Source organism: Peromyscus eremicus, chromosome 10 (assembly GCF_949786415.1).
Source record: "Peromyscus eremicus chromosome 10, PerEre_H2_v1, whole genome shotgun sequence".
NCBI lineage: Eukaryota > Metazoa > Chordata > Mammalia > Rodentia > Cricetidae > Peromyscus > Peromyscus eremicus.
Genome location: NC_081426.1, coordinates 78440322 through 78454387, shown reverse-complemented (window position 1 = coordinate 78454387; position 14066 = coordinate 78440322). Strand labels below are relative to the sequence as shown.

Below are 14066 nucleotides of genomic sequence, written 5' to 3'. Positions count from 1 at the left end.
GAGCTGGCTCTGGATGAGGTGTGGAAGAGCTAGCCTCATAACTTGGTATGGGAGAGCTGGCCCTGCCCCTCATCTGGGCAGTGTAGAAGAGCTGGCCCAGGTAGCATGGGCACAGGAGAGACAGCCCCAGTCCTTGCCTGGGCATTATGGGAGAGCTGGCTCTGATGTCATGGGCAAGGGAGAGCTGGAGGGCTGACCAACTCAGTTACCACCCAGGCCCAGATGTAGGGCTTTGAGCTGGCCCAACCAGCATCTATGAACTGCTGGAGTTCATGAAGGGCCTGGACCAGCAGAACCAAAGTTGAAGGATCTCCATGACACAGGGCAACAACAGGATATCCTAAAGGAGTCTTAGGGAGGGTCCAGTACCAATAGTGTAGCAGAAGCCAGAGGCCTTGAACCAGACCAACGACTCATTGCAATGAGCATTTGCTAGTAAGCTGTTTGTACAAAAGAGTATACTGCATGAGAGACCATGGCACACTGCAGCTTCTACTATGAGATTTTTTGTAATTTTAATTTTTGTGTGTGTGTGGTTGAGTTATAGGGGTGGAAGGCAGATATGGAAGGACTGGGAAATGAGTGGGATTGGGGTGCAGGGTGTGAAATTCACAAAGAGTCAATAAAAAATTATTGGAAGAAATTTAAACAAAGAAATCACCCACATTCTATTATGAAATAATAGTGTGAAAAAAATTGAAAAGAGTAGTGATCTCATCCTGTCCCCCCTTCTCATATTCGTAGGTGTCATGATTACAGCTGGATGTTGGGTAATTACATGTATATGAGGGAGTTAGTTCAATCATTAATTTAAAAAACAATTAACTAAAAAATTCATACATTTTATTATAATATCGTATTGATAATTGCCTCAGAATAGGAAAAGCAGACAATGTGAAGTGGAATTTAAGAAAAGAATGAAATTGTATTGTAAAAGAGGGGGGAAATGTAAATAAAATATACTGTCTTTTTTGTCGAAATGCTGAATGAAATAAAGAAAGTTCTATATTTAATAAATTTGGAAATACACTACCTGGCAAACATCCTTGCCCAGTTAGCATTTTTTGTCAAAGACCAAAGTTTATGGTTAAGGTTAAATGTTGCTCTCAAAATTGCACTTTATTATCAGCTGTACGATTTTGAATTAGGCAACCAAGTAAGAGTGAGGATTCAGAGGGCATGGCCAGTGGGCTGTGAGGACCTCAGCAACTAGCATGCACACACAAGATTTGTCTTTTGAATATACTCGGTTTATTACAACAAACATTTCTTATAATGTCATGTTAATAAAAGTCAAGCAAAAACCTCACCAAGCAGGGAATAGTTGATAGGCAGAAAATGCTGCTACAGGTTTCCATTGGGAAATCTCCCATGAGGATGCTTAGGAAGCCATGGTCCTGATCAGTTGTGTCAGGCCAGCACATGTGAGGGTCCAAGAGGTCTCTGAGAGCACAACTGGGCATGTGTGAGCTTAGCAACAATGCTGGAAGTGTGATGGTAACCAAATCTAGGGTCACACACAGGCCAGTTTCAAAGTCCTCTTGCAGATGAGTATCAACAGGAAGGCTCAATAAGCTGTTTCTCAGAAAGAGCACAGCACGTGATCCAAGGGGCTACTTCCAAAGTTCCAAGGCTTGTCTCTTTTCATTTTGCTTTAGCTTCTTGCTATTAGGGGTCACAGCTTACATCTTGTTTACTCACATATCAGTGCTACCTTGTGGTTAGTTCATTAGCACATCATTAGCACTATCTTTAGCTTGGCTCTATCTGGGCTGCCTGGTGTCATCTCTCCTGGGACTGGAATTACAGATGGTTGTGAGCTACCATGTGGTTCCTGGAAATTGATCTGGGTCTTTTGGAAAAGAAGCTAGTAATCTTAACTGCTGAGTCATCTTTTCAGCCTAATATTATCATTTTTAAAAAGGAATGTATTAATAAGTACAATGTAAATTTAAACATTATAATAGTACTGCAGACAAGCATATAGAATAATTAAGTGATGTCCTCTAGCTTGCTTTCGCTAGCAAAATTCCTAAAGGCAGTGTGGCACCCTCTAAAGATGCTATCAGAGAAGTTCAAGTTGGTTTAGTAGATTAGTTTGATACAGTATAAAAAATTATGAAATTCTGATTTGTATTATGTGGTATATGCTTGATATACAATCTGATCATATTTGTATTGCTTACATATTGAAAAAGTCATGGCCCTATGCTTCTTAAAGAGTTATTCAGAGAGAAAGATGAATGGGATACACCAACTCTGAGTCCAGGTACCTTCCCAGCCAAATGTCTTTAAGAGACACCAAAAAATCAGCCCGAAAAGAGAAGGGTAGCTCTATCTTTGTCTGAAGTAGGAAGATGTAAGAGAAAGAGTAAAAGCAAAAAGTAAAATCAAAGTAAGTCATAAAGTCTACTACAGTAATAAAGTACAGATCATGCTTTAGGAAACTGCAAGATAGTGTGTCATAAAGCCTCAATCTGTGGCAGTTATAATGAAGTAAGCATGTTATAAAACAATAAAAGTGTTTTAATCTGATTTAATGTTGGACATTGCATTTTAACATAGACTTTGAAAGTAGACAAGCTTTTGAGCTGGTGTGTCTAGAGATAACTGACAATATTTTGTTGAGTCATGTTAACGGATACCAACATTTAGATTACAGCCCTAAGTAAACAAGCTTTTGAGCTGGTGTGTCTAGAGATAACTGACAATATTTTGTTGAGTCATGTTAACGGATGCTAACATTTACAGTTCTAGTGATGTGATAAAATTTAATACTTGCAGCTTAACTCTGTGACTCAGCATTTTGTGTTTCTGATTAGAGCTTAAAGTTCTGAGAAGTCAAGTAGAATTAATGTCCAACTGCATGACTATGAGAAGTTGACCTTAGGATATGTTAAATTCATTGCTTTAATTTTATGCTCTTATGTATATACCAATTCCCTGTCTGGTAATTTACTCAACTGAGCTGAAGATTTGGCAGACTAGTTAGCAATACTTTCAGACATACTTCTTCCTCTCACCCTTCCTTCCTTCCTTCCTTCCTTCCTATCATATATATATATATATATATATATATATATATATATATATATATATATATTTCTTTTTTAGGCAGAAACTCATAAATCACAAAATAGAATCTCATTGGGTCCTTTCTTTTGGTGCAGTATTGACTATTCAGTACTCATGAAGACCCTCCTTCCACTGTAGGTAGTAGTTTCTGTCTGGCCAGCAACTCCCAAGTACCCAGCAGCTGCTTCCCAAATAATTGATTTGAAAGCTTAATATTACTTACAAATGCTCAGCTGGTAGCTCAGGCTGATTACTAACTAGATCTTATGCTTAAATTAACCCATAATTCTTATCTATGTTTAGCCATAAGGCTTGGTACCTTTTCTGAGTCTGGTATTCTCATCTTGATTCCTCTGCATCTGGCTGGCGACTCCTGACTCTGCCCTTCCTCTTCCCAGCATTCTTGGTTTGGTCGCCCCACCTACACTTCCTGCCAGACTACTGGCCAACTAGCATTTTATTAAACCAATTTTAGTAACAAATCTTTACAGTACACAAGAGAATTATCCTACAGCAATCCACGTAGTGACTTCTGAACTCTTAAGGGTCATCAAGCAACAAATATTGCCAATATAAATAGCAGGAGAATAATAACAAGATCTTGCTGATCTGTATTCTCTGAAAGCTAAGTTTAAGCTAGCTACATGGAAGGGCTGATTGTGCTCCCATTCTGGTATTAGATATACTCATTCTCTTATTTGTTTGATGTTTTAGGATTCAGTTTCCAACTTTTTGACCTACACCAGGACTGGTTTCCTTTTTTTGATATAAGATTATGTAAGTTTTGTGATTTTTGTGAGTTTATATCATGGTGTCTCTATTAATAGTGTAAATGAATGGTCAATGATGTTTTCCTATCCCCTCAAATCTATGTTAGGGTTTGCCATTATTTGTTTTTTTTTTCCTTTAATCTTAGCTCTTCTTATTGGGATAACATCAAAACTCAAAGTAGTTATAATTCATGGTTTCATGATGGCTAAGAATGTTGAAAAGTTTTAAAACTGTTTCTCAGCTTGTAGTTCTTTGTATATGATTGAGGCCTTATGAGCATTCCTCCTTCCAAGTTAGTATATCTGTTCTTGTCCTTGTTCATCACATGTATAGACAGTCATGTTCATGAGACCTCATGGAGTTGCTAACATTCCTAGGAGACACAATCTGACAGCAAACGCATTGTTACTCTGGCTTTTCCAATATATTTCACAGTCTCCTCAGCAGTGACGCATGATCCTTTGTTGAGGGAGTTACATTGTAGATGAATACAATGCTCTCCAACTCTGCATTTCAATTGGTTGTGGTTTTCTGTAAGAGTTTCTGTCTGATGAAAAGAGAAGTTTCCTTAGTGAGGAATGAAGACTGCACTTAACTTACCTATTTTTATAAGGACAAATACTGAGAATGTAGTTCAATATTATGCTAGTTTTGTAAATTGGCATTTGAAGGTTCTTCTCCAAGATCCATGACTTTACAAGCCCTGGGTACTTGACTGGGTTTCTAGTACTTGGCATGATATCCATCTTATTGAATGGGCCTTAAATCTAGAGAGCTGTTGGTCATTGCCAAGATATGCATGCCACTACTACACTCTTAGGGTTTTTCTGCCATGCTGGCTACTGTTAGGATTCATAGACAGCATATCTGGGTAGGACTGTTGGTTGCTCCCCTCCTTTGGAAGAATGCATGGTGCCTTCTGGTACAGAAAGCTAGTACTCATATAGAAGACTTTCAGATCAATTGCAACTCAGGGGTCTCTGGGCCCTGTGTCTGAAGTGCATGATTTCTTCGGCACCAGGGACTTACCTTCCACCTACAGGAGGCAACCAAGGGCAATAACAATAGTCTGTAATGTTTGGAGAGTATCTTATACAACTCTGGCTAATGACTCACCAGGGGGTTTTATGCCTGATATCAAGTTTTTTTAGATGGCTTTTCATTGTTGCAGAAGACATTGTGAGCCCAGTTCGTAAATTTTCATTGTGTGTTTGTTTGTGTTTGTGTGTATATGTATGAATGCATGTGTGTGTTTGAGTGGGAGGGCATGTATGTATGTGTATGTTTGTATATGTGTTTGCATATATATATATGTGTGTGTGTGTATATGTGTGTCTATGTATATATATATGTGTGTGTGTGTGTGTTTGTGTGAATGTATGTGTGTGTACGTTTGCAAGTGTGTATATATGTGCATATTCCTATGTGTGTGCATGCATGTATTTGAGTGTGTATGGGTGTGTGTGTGTGTGTGTGTGTGTGTGTGTGTGTGTGAGTCTGTGTGTATGTGTATTACAGGGTTTCTTAAAGTGGGTAGTTACTAATATCCCTTATGACTTCTTCTCCCTACATCAGTTTTTTTTTTTAACACAAGTTATTACTATCTTCCCAGAGGTGGGCCAAACCCCTGTGTGCTGGACCTGGCCATATCAATCAATCAATCATCAATTAATTAAGGAAATTCGCAACAGACTTACAGGCAATCTGGATCAAGGCATTTTACCAGTTGATGTTCCTCTTCCCAGATCACTCCAGCTTGTGTCAAGTCGACAAAAACAAACAAAAACAGGACAGCTGTATAGCTAGTCACAATTTTCTCCTTTCTGTAACTTTTCTCTTTCACTCAAATGATGGTGTCCTTTGTTGTCCAGATTTTTTTCTTAGTTTCATGAGGTCCTTTTTATTAATCGTTGATCTTAATGCATGTGGTACTGGAGTCCTGTTCATAAAGTCCTTTCCTGTGACCATGTTTTCAAGTTTATTCATTACTTTCTCCTCTATCAAATTTAGATGATCAAGTCTTACATTGAGGTCCTTGATCCATTTGGAGTTGAGTTTTATGAAGGGTGAGAGATAAGGATCCAGTTTGACTCTTCTACATGTAGCTGTTCAGCTTGACCAGCACCACTACTTAAAGATACTGTCTTTTATCAATGTATATTGGTGGCCTCTGTGTCAATATCAGTGGCCTCTTTGTCATATATCAGGTGGCTGTAAGAATGTGGGTTTGTGCTTGTCTTCTCTATTCTACTGATCAGTCCGTATGTTTTTATGTCAGTACAGTGCTGGCTTTACTCTAACAGTTCTACAGTACAACTTGGAATCTGGGATGGTGATACCTCTAGCAGTTTTGTTTTTTCAGGATTGTTTTGATTGTGCTGGGTCACTTATGTTTGCATATGAAACTTGAGATGATTTTTCAATTTGTGCATGGAAATCAGTGTGTAGAATCCTCAAAAACCTAAAAATAGATAATAGCACTCTTAGGCATATACCCAAAGGATTCTGTATCATATTATAATTATATTTAGACATCAATGTTTAATATGTTAATTTCACAACAGCAAGGAAATGGAAACAACCTATACACTCATCTATACACCCGTCAACTGACTAATGGATAATGAAAATGTGCTATTTTATACAATAAAAAAATTATTCACCTATTAAGAACAAAATTATGAATCTGTAAGTCAATGGATGGACTTGCACACAATTATCAAAGAACAAATACAGGAAGAAAAATTTAAAAATCTGGAAATCAAACTGGTGAATACCCTAACTGTCATCATAGAGCCTTCATCCAGTAACTAATGGAAGCAGATGCAGAGATCCCAGCCAAGCACCAGGCCAAGCTCCAGGAGTCCGTCAAAGAGAGTGAAGCGGGATTCTATGTGCAAAGGGCATCAAGATCATAACGGGAAAACATACAGAGACAGCCAAACCAAACTAGTGGGAACTCATGAACTGTGGACCAATATCTGTGGAGCCTCCATGGGACTGAACTAGGCCCTCTTCATAGGCAAGACAGTTCTGTAGCTTGATCTGCTCAAGGGGTCCCCTGACAGCAGGATCAAAATCCCTCCCTAGTGTATAAGCAGCCTTTTTGGAGCCCACTGCCTATGGTGGGACACTTTACACAGCCTTGGTGCTGAGGAAGGGGCTTGGACTTGCCTCACCTGAATGTATTAGGCTCTGCTGACTCCCCATGGGAGGCCTGGCCTTGGAGGATGTGGGAATGGGGCGTGGTTTGGAGGGAAAGGTTGGGGGACAGGAGGGAAGGGAGGGGGAATCTGTGGTTGGTATGTAAAGTGAATAGAAAATTTCTTAATAATAATAATAATAATAAAGAAAAAAAGAAATTTCTTAATGTGTGTCTTATGAATTCCTCTACCATATCACTGTATAGGATATCTATTTGAATAATAAAGAGAAGCAGTTAGAGTGTGCATACTTGCTATATACATCAGTTGTATATACAGTCAACATTGGAAGTACTCAACTTCTACACAATATTAAAGGATGATTATAAGACTTAAACGTGTGTACATTACACCTTTAAAATTATAGTACCAAATATATTTAATAACTCTGAATGAGCCATGAGGGGACATTTAGATTAATAACTTATGTGTGTGTATAACACAACACTAGAATTTACATGAGCTAACTTATGCATGTATATGACACATCATTAGACTTTGTTTTACCAAACAACTATTATAAGAAGTTTTCCAGGAAACAGAGCAACAAAGAAAACTAAAATCATACTTTTATAAGATAAAAAATAAATTTAAGTGAGGATAATAATTTTAGGAACACCTCTAATAATTCTTACTGACTATGAAGTCTATATTGTTTCAAATGAAAGTATCAGGACTATTAGTTTTACAACAATGTGAATATACTTAGTATGGATATCTATAAAATATGAAGTTTATAAGATGGAATATTTCGTCTTCTGTGCCTTTTACCTGGTATAATCCTCTAATAATTTGTAACCTTTTATATTTAATACAAACATTTTCATAATAACCTGTTCAGTTGTATTTATTATTGTTATTTCCTGATGAAACAAATTCTTTAGAAGAAGTGGAAAACTTCATTTAGAGCTCTGGAGAGTATGGTGTGAAGGTGTTTTCTCTGGGGTCAATGACAGAAATTTGACAGAAGAAAAGGCTAAGGAAATTGCATCATCCTTTGCACAGATTCCCCAAAAGGTGGAGGTAATGGGCTCCCATGGAATGCACTATATATCAAGTCTGTTAAAATCTGGGAAAGGCTAACTACAGATGTTTAGTATGTAATATATTAAAATTATGATAGCTCTAAGTAAAAGTTATACATGGTAAATTATCCAATAATACAGAATGAGTTTTTGATTGACAGTGGCACTGATAAAAAAAGTTTCATGAATACAGAGAAGAGTGGTTAATGGACACAGTGAGGAATTCTGGTATTCTGACGGTATTGCTAGCAAGAGTACAGAAAAACAACCAATTCTGCCCAGTCACTTGCTGCTTTCTCTTGAGGTTGAGATACCAAATATATATGAAAGACAATTCAAGTATTTAGTATGTGAGAGATAAAAAACATTATACTCTAAATTACATTAAGTAGTTTAGACGTGAGACACTATGTTGATCTGGAGATAACACTAGCAGGAGTACAGAGAACAAAAGTACTCTGCCAACTCACTTGCTCCTTTTTCTTGAAGATTATCTGAGGATTATGTGTAAGCTAAAGATAGTTCAGGGAAGAGGTAAATTTTACTTAATAACTGCACTAGCACAATAATATTAATTTGTATTGAAAGATTTTAATGTAGCATGAACTTTAGACATCTCATGTAAACGTAATTTCTTCATCTTAGCTGTTATAGTAAATATATGCAAAATATGAATCATTGGTAATTTGTTACACTTCATTACAGAGTTTTTGAGACAAAACAGTATCTAAATATAGCCATGAAACATTATTTATCTCATTTGTCTAACATGTCTGGGAAAATGTGACTACATTCAACCTGAATGAATATGAAAATAAGCTTATACTGTCTGTTGCATTCTTTTTTTATAATTCTAAATACTCAATTTCTCTTCTTCCACTTCCTCATCTGTCCTATGAAAGGTATTTAGTTATACAATCTCTGAATTTTAAATACTACATTGAAAACCCTGACTCCTGTAATAAAGCATTGTCCTACAACTAACAGGTTCTATGGAGATTTGAGGGCAAGGAACCAAAAAATTTAGGACCAAATACTCATATGTACAAGTGGATCCCCCAGAACGACCTTCTGGGTAAGGCTGGAACACTGAATGATGAGTGAAAGGCAATCTCTCATAGATAGATAGCACAAAGAAAAACAACTGAGATTTTAGTCATGGAAAATTCAAAGGAATATCGCTGTTTAAATGTCTTTTGAGTTTTAATGGGAATCTTTTGATTATAATAATATTTCTGATTGGACATAAAGTATGTTTTAATTGAAACTGCTCCTGAAAGAGAATTTTCTATAATTACTTGAGTTTAACTTTCTTTTTCCAGTTCAGTTATCACATTTTTTTCTGAATGAAGCTGTTTCCCAAATACCATTAAGAAACATTCTTCATTCTGTTTTATTATTAGTTATTCTATTGTAAGTGCTTAAAGATTCACAGTCTTTATCATGAAGTGATCACATACTTCCTGTGATTCACATATGCTCTCCTGATTCTCTTAAACACTTTTATGCCCAATAGAGTGAACCCACTGTTTCTGTAGGAAAACCAGTTCTGACACGTCCTTGGACTCTTCTCACAGTGCTTCACTTGACCTATTAAATGATTTCAGTGTGTTCAGCTGACAATCAGGTGTAGTGGGTAGCCATTCCAGCTTTGATCTGGAAGTTCCAACCCCCACTGAGACTTCAGTAACTGTCATGCCTACAAGGCGGGGCCAAGAGAGGACCCTGAAGACCCGAGATCCAGATGCACCAGCTCTCTTGGTTCCTGGACCCTGGATTCTGGAGGTAGACCGTGCAGAGTTCTCCAGAGAACAGCGCCAGACTGCGCTACACCTTTCTCAGACCCTGCAACCTATCCCTTCACTTGTGAGTTATCCCATAAAATAAACCTCCGTTTAACTACGTGGAGTTGCCTTAATAATTTCAACAATAATCAGGTTTTCTTTTTCAGGTCTCAGGTCAAATGCAACAGGTGCTATGTGATCTTCCATTGTGTTATATGTAAGCTTGGGTGCTTGTTGCTCTGATATACAAAAGCAATTTAAATGCAATTACAAGACATAATACCTACAGAAAGTCCTTCCACTTTCTATGTTCTGTTTTATGCTTTCTCAGGGTATTTACTGTCTGTCATCTGATGTTAGGTAATGCCCAAATTACAAAGCTTTTGAAATTCATGATGGAGCCAATGGGGTCTATGAGGAGATCCATCATGGGATCCCCATGGTCGGCATCCCTTTATTTGGGGGAACAACGTGATAACGTTGCTCACATGAAAGCCAAAGGAGCCGCTGTTGGGTTGGAATTCAGCACGATGTCCAGTTCAGATTTGCGTAATGCACTGAAGGCAGTCATTAACAATCCTGTGTGAGTATAACCTCTTCCATATGTGCTTATGTGTCTACTGATTTATTTGTCCTACCTTTGAACAGGATTTTACACAAGATGGGCATGTGCTTTACCAGTGAGCTCTGTCTTCATCTGATTTTATGAATAGTTACCTATTCATTTATACATTCATTATTCAGTATTTATTTCTTAGCTATTTGTTGTATAGCAGAGGTGCCGTTATAAGAGTAAAGGCAAAAATAAATAGGGCAAAGATAAATCAGTATGATTGTCACAGTGGAATTACTTTTGCTGTTTTCTGGGTTTTTGACAAGGTAGGTCTGACTATATATAGAGATGAGATATGTTTTTAAAATTTCAATTTTCTTGTTTCATCTTCAGAGTGCTGAGACTATAGGCATGTGCTACCACCCTGAACAATTTCCCTTTTCCTTCTTTCAGTGGAAAACCATTGACAGAATTTGAAGGACAGTACATCATTTTGGAAAAAGTCATTAGTGTAATGCAAATAATCAAACTATCACTTATTAGAACTATCATTTTTAGCATTAGACTTCACTAGGGAGGTTAATGTAAAAATTCAGAGCTTGATTTGTGGCTCAGTGGTTAAAAAAACCTGCTGTTGTGGCTGAAGACTGGGCCTCGGTCTCCAGCACCCACATGGTTCTTCACAGGCTTACATAATCCCATTTACAGAAGATTGGATTCCTTCTTCTTGTCTCCAGGCACAACAGGAATTCACATAGTGAACAAACATTAATGCATGCAAAATATTCAGAAACATTAACAAAATAAACCTTAAACATAAATAAATGAATTGTAGATATTTAAAGTATAGAACCTTTAATTGAGAATAATTTTATGTTTTAAAAACATTATTTTAGTGAAACAAATGATCAAAATACTTCTTTTGCATATAATTCTTTGCTTTTTAAAATTCTTCTATAATGACTTATGTTATTAATAATAATCAACCGGACATAATCAAGCTCTCCTTTGAATAGTAATTAATGCTCCCCGAGGATTTTGAGCAAGTATTTTGACTCCATTGCTGACAAATGGCAAAGAACTAGGGCTTTATATTTGACCCATTTAACACCAGTGGGGAGAGATGAGGCTGCTTTTTACATCTGTGCAGATTCTCAGGAGTCAGAGCTGTGTTTGTCTTATTTTGGATAATAATAATAATAATAATAATAATAATAATAATAATAAAAGTTTCCTCTCAAAATTACAACTTGGAAAACATTTATTTAAAACCTAAGCTATGCAAAGTACAAAAATTCACCTTTCAAATCTTCAGTATATACATCAATATTAGTTGTATTATATCATCTCTCTTCTCATCAGAAATATTCTCTGTATTTTTCCTTTTCTTTACTGACTTTAAATAACAAGAAAACACTTTTGTTTGTACAGAGGTGATTAAAAAAACACACATTTATACACAACGTTTCTAGGATTTTAGGAGATATAGGTTATTTAAACCAGCACTTTCTGGAACATGGTTTGTTTTATTTTATTTGAAAAATAATGTATTATGTTATAAAACTCATTAAGATAAGCACTCTCACATGAGAAACAGTCTTCTCACTATGATATTTATAATAGCAGGGAAGGATGTTACCTCCACTGCCGTTCTACTGTGTTATGGTATAGCACACATCAGAATTCAGGCTGGATTAGCCATGTCCTCAACTGCAAAAGGAAAAAATTTTCTAGAGGACATTAATAATTTATCAAAAGGCTCAAATTCACAGAGAGGTATATAAAGGGCAGAAAGGAACAATCAGGGTCGTTAAGTAAAAGAAATGACCCACAATGATAGTTATAATCAATCGCTGATAAATGGTCAATACAAAGTCCAAAACAATTCCAGTTCCCTCTCAGCTTTGCCTACATAGGCACCACAACCATAACTTGACAGAGATTTGTCCCTGTCTCTAAACTGTGGTACTGGCATGAACTTTGTACACCTACGAAACTAATAATTACTTACTAGATAACTCAAGTTTCATAAACACAAATGACAATTCAGTTCTATTTATTTTTCTGTTTGTATTTAGGGTGTTAGAGGTCCAGTCTGTTGCTTAGAAATATTTGTCCTTGTCTTCTTTTCATGTGTGTTCAATTTTTTGTGGGCAATTTTTTGCCTGAATATTAAGATCTCTTTAATGATGAGTGAAAAAATAATTTATTTTGTTCTACATTTATTGTAATCACTTCTACTACCTGTGGAAAAACAAACATGTATGTTTTTAATTTGTTCTCTGAGTTTATTTGCATGGTATTTTCCTTTAGCTATAAAGAGAAAGCTATGTGGCTGACAGCCAATCACCACGACCAGCCTATGAAGCCCCTGGACAGAGCAGTCTTCTGGATTGAGTTTGTCATGCACCACAAAGGGGCCAAGCATCTGAAGCCATTTGCCTTTAACCTCACCTGGTACCAGTACCACTCTCTGGATGTGGTTGGATTCCTACTCACCTGTGTGGCAGCCATGGCTTTCCTTGCTGTAAAATGCTGCTTGACTGTTTACTGACTCTTTGTAAAGATGAGAAAGAAAAAAAAATAGGGCTCTTTAATCACATGGATAATATCTACAGCCATAATGGGGAAGACTATTCCATTCAGTTCTAACACTGTGTATTCAGTGCAGCAAGATTATCCTCCTTAATTTAGAAGATATTTGGCTACTTAGTTTATCTATGTATTTTACAGTTTAAAACTTAAAAGATTAACAATTCCAAATCTTTATTTTATCACATAATTATATTTCAAACTAATTTATTGATATAATAATCTTGAGAATAATGACAATCACAGAAACATCAACCTGTTACCAGAGGAAAAAATAGAAGGTCAGTCATTTTATTGAGAATTTTCAGATATATCATTTTTTTAAAGTAAAATGGAAGGAAATGGACATTCAGTATCTGTCAAAGAAAACCAAAGCATGATCTGTTTAAAAAGTGACAAAGCAGATTTTCTTTAAACCAGCAAAGCAGAGGGAAGAGAATTCAGGATACATTGAACCTAACTCTATAAGAAAAAGACAGCTGTTCTGACTCCATTTTGTATTTGGTTAGACATTTCTCCATTCTATCCCTTCCTCTCCCAATAGTCATAGCAGCCCAGGCCACACGTTTGAGATTATCATGCCCTTGACCATCATCCAGATGTATTAACTAAAATAATTGACAAATTAGGTCTAAAATAACTACCATGCTCTGCCAGGAGTAAAGATTTCAAGGTTACTCTGACCCTCATCTAATGTTGATGTATCTTTGTGAGATTTGCCTGTTAAAAGTCTGGATCTCTGAAGTTGGGCATGAGGATAATTTTTGGTGGATAAAGCATACTTTTGGTCTAGCCACCAATAAAAAGGCCTTAAAATAAATATTCAGATACCAATAGAAGGTATTGTCCTAAACTTTTAAATAAATTATTTAATATTTTAAAATATGTACTCCACTGCTTCTTGTTAATGAAGATTAACATTAAGCCATCTGAGAAAGTAGAAGCATTTGTAGGATACAATATTTAGAAAAACAAAATTTTGGAGCTGAAAGAAAATAGAAATTGGTAAGCCATATAATATTACTCAAAACTGCATTTGTTAGTATCCCAAATGTTGTAAGTC

The 14066-nt window shown here is 36.4% G+C and overlaps 1 pseudogene; it reads left to right on the top strand.

Annotated features, from left to right (window-relative positions):
• Positions 1-979: 979 nt before the first annotated feature.
• LOC131920428 (UDP-glucuronosyltransferase 2B7-like) lies at positions 980-12965 on the top strand (annotated as a pseudogene).
• The last annotated feature ends 1101 nt before the right edge of the window (positions 12966-14066 follow it).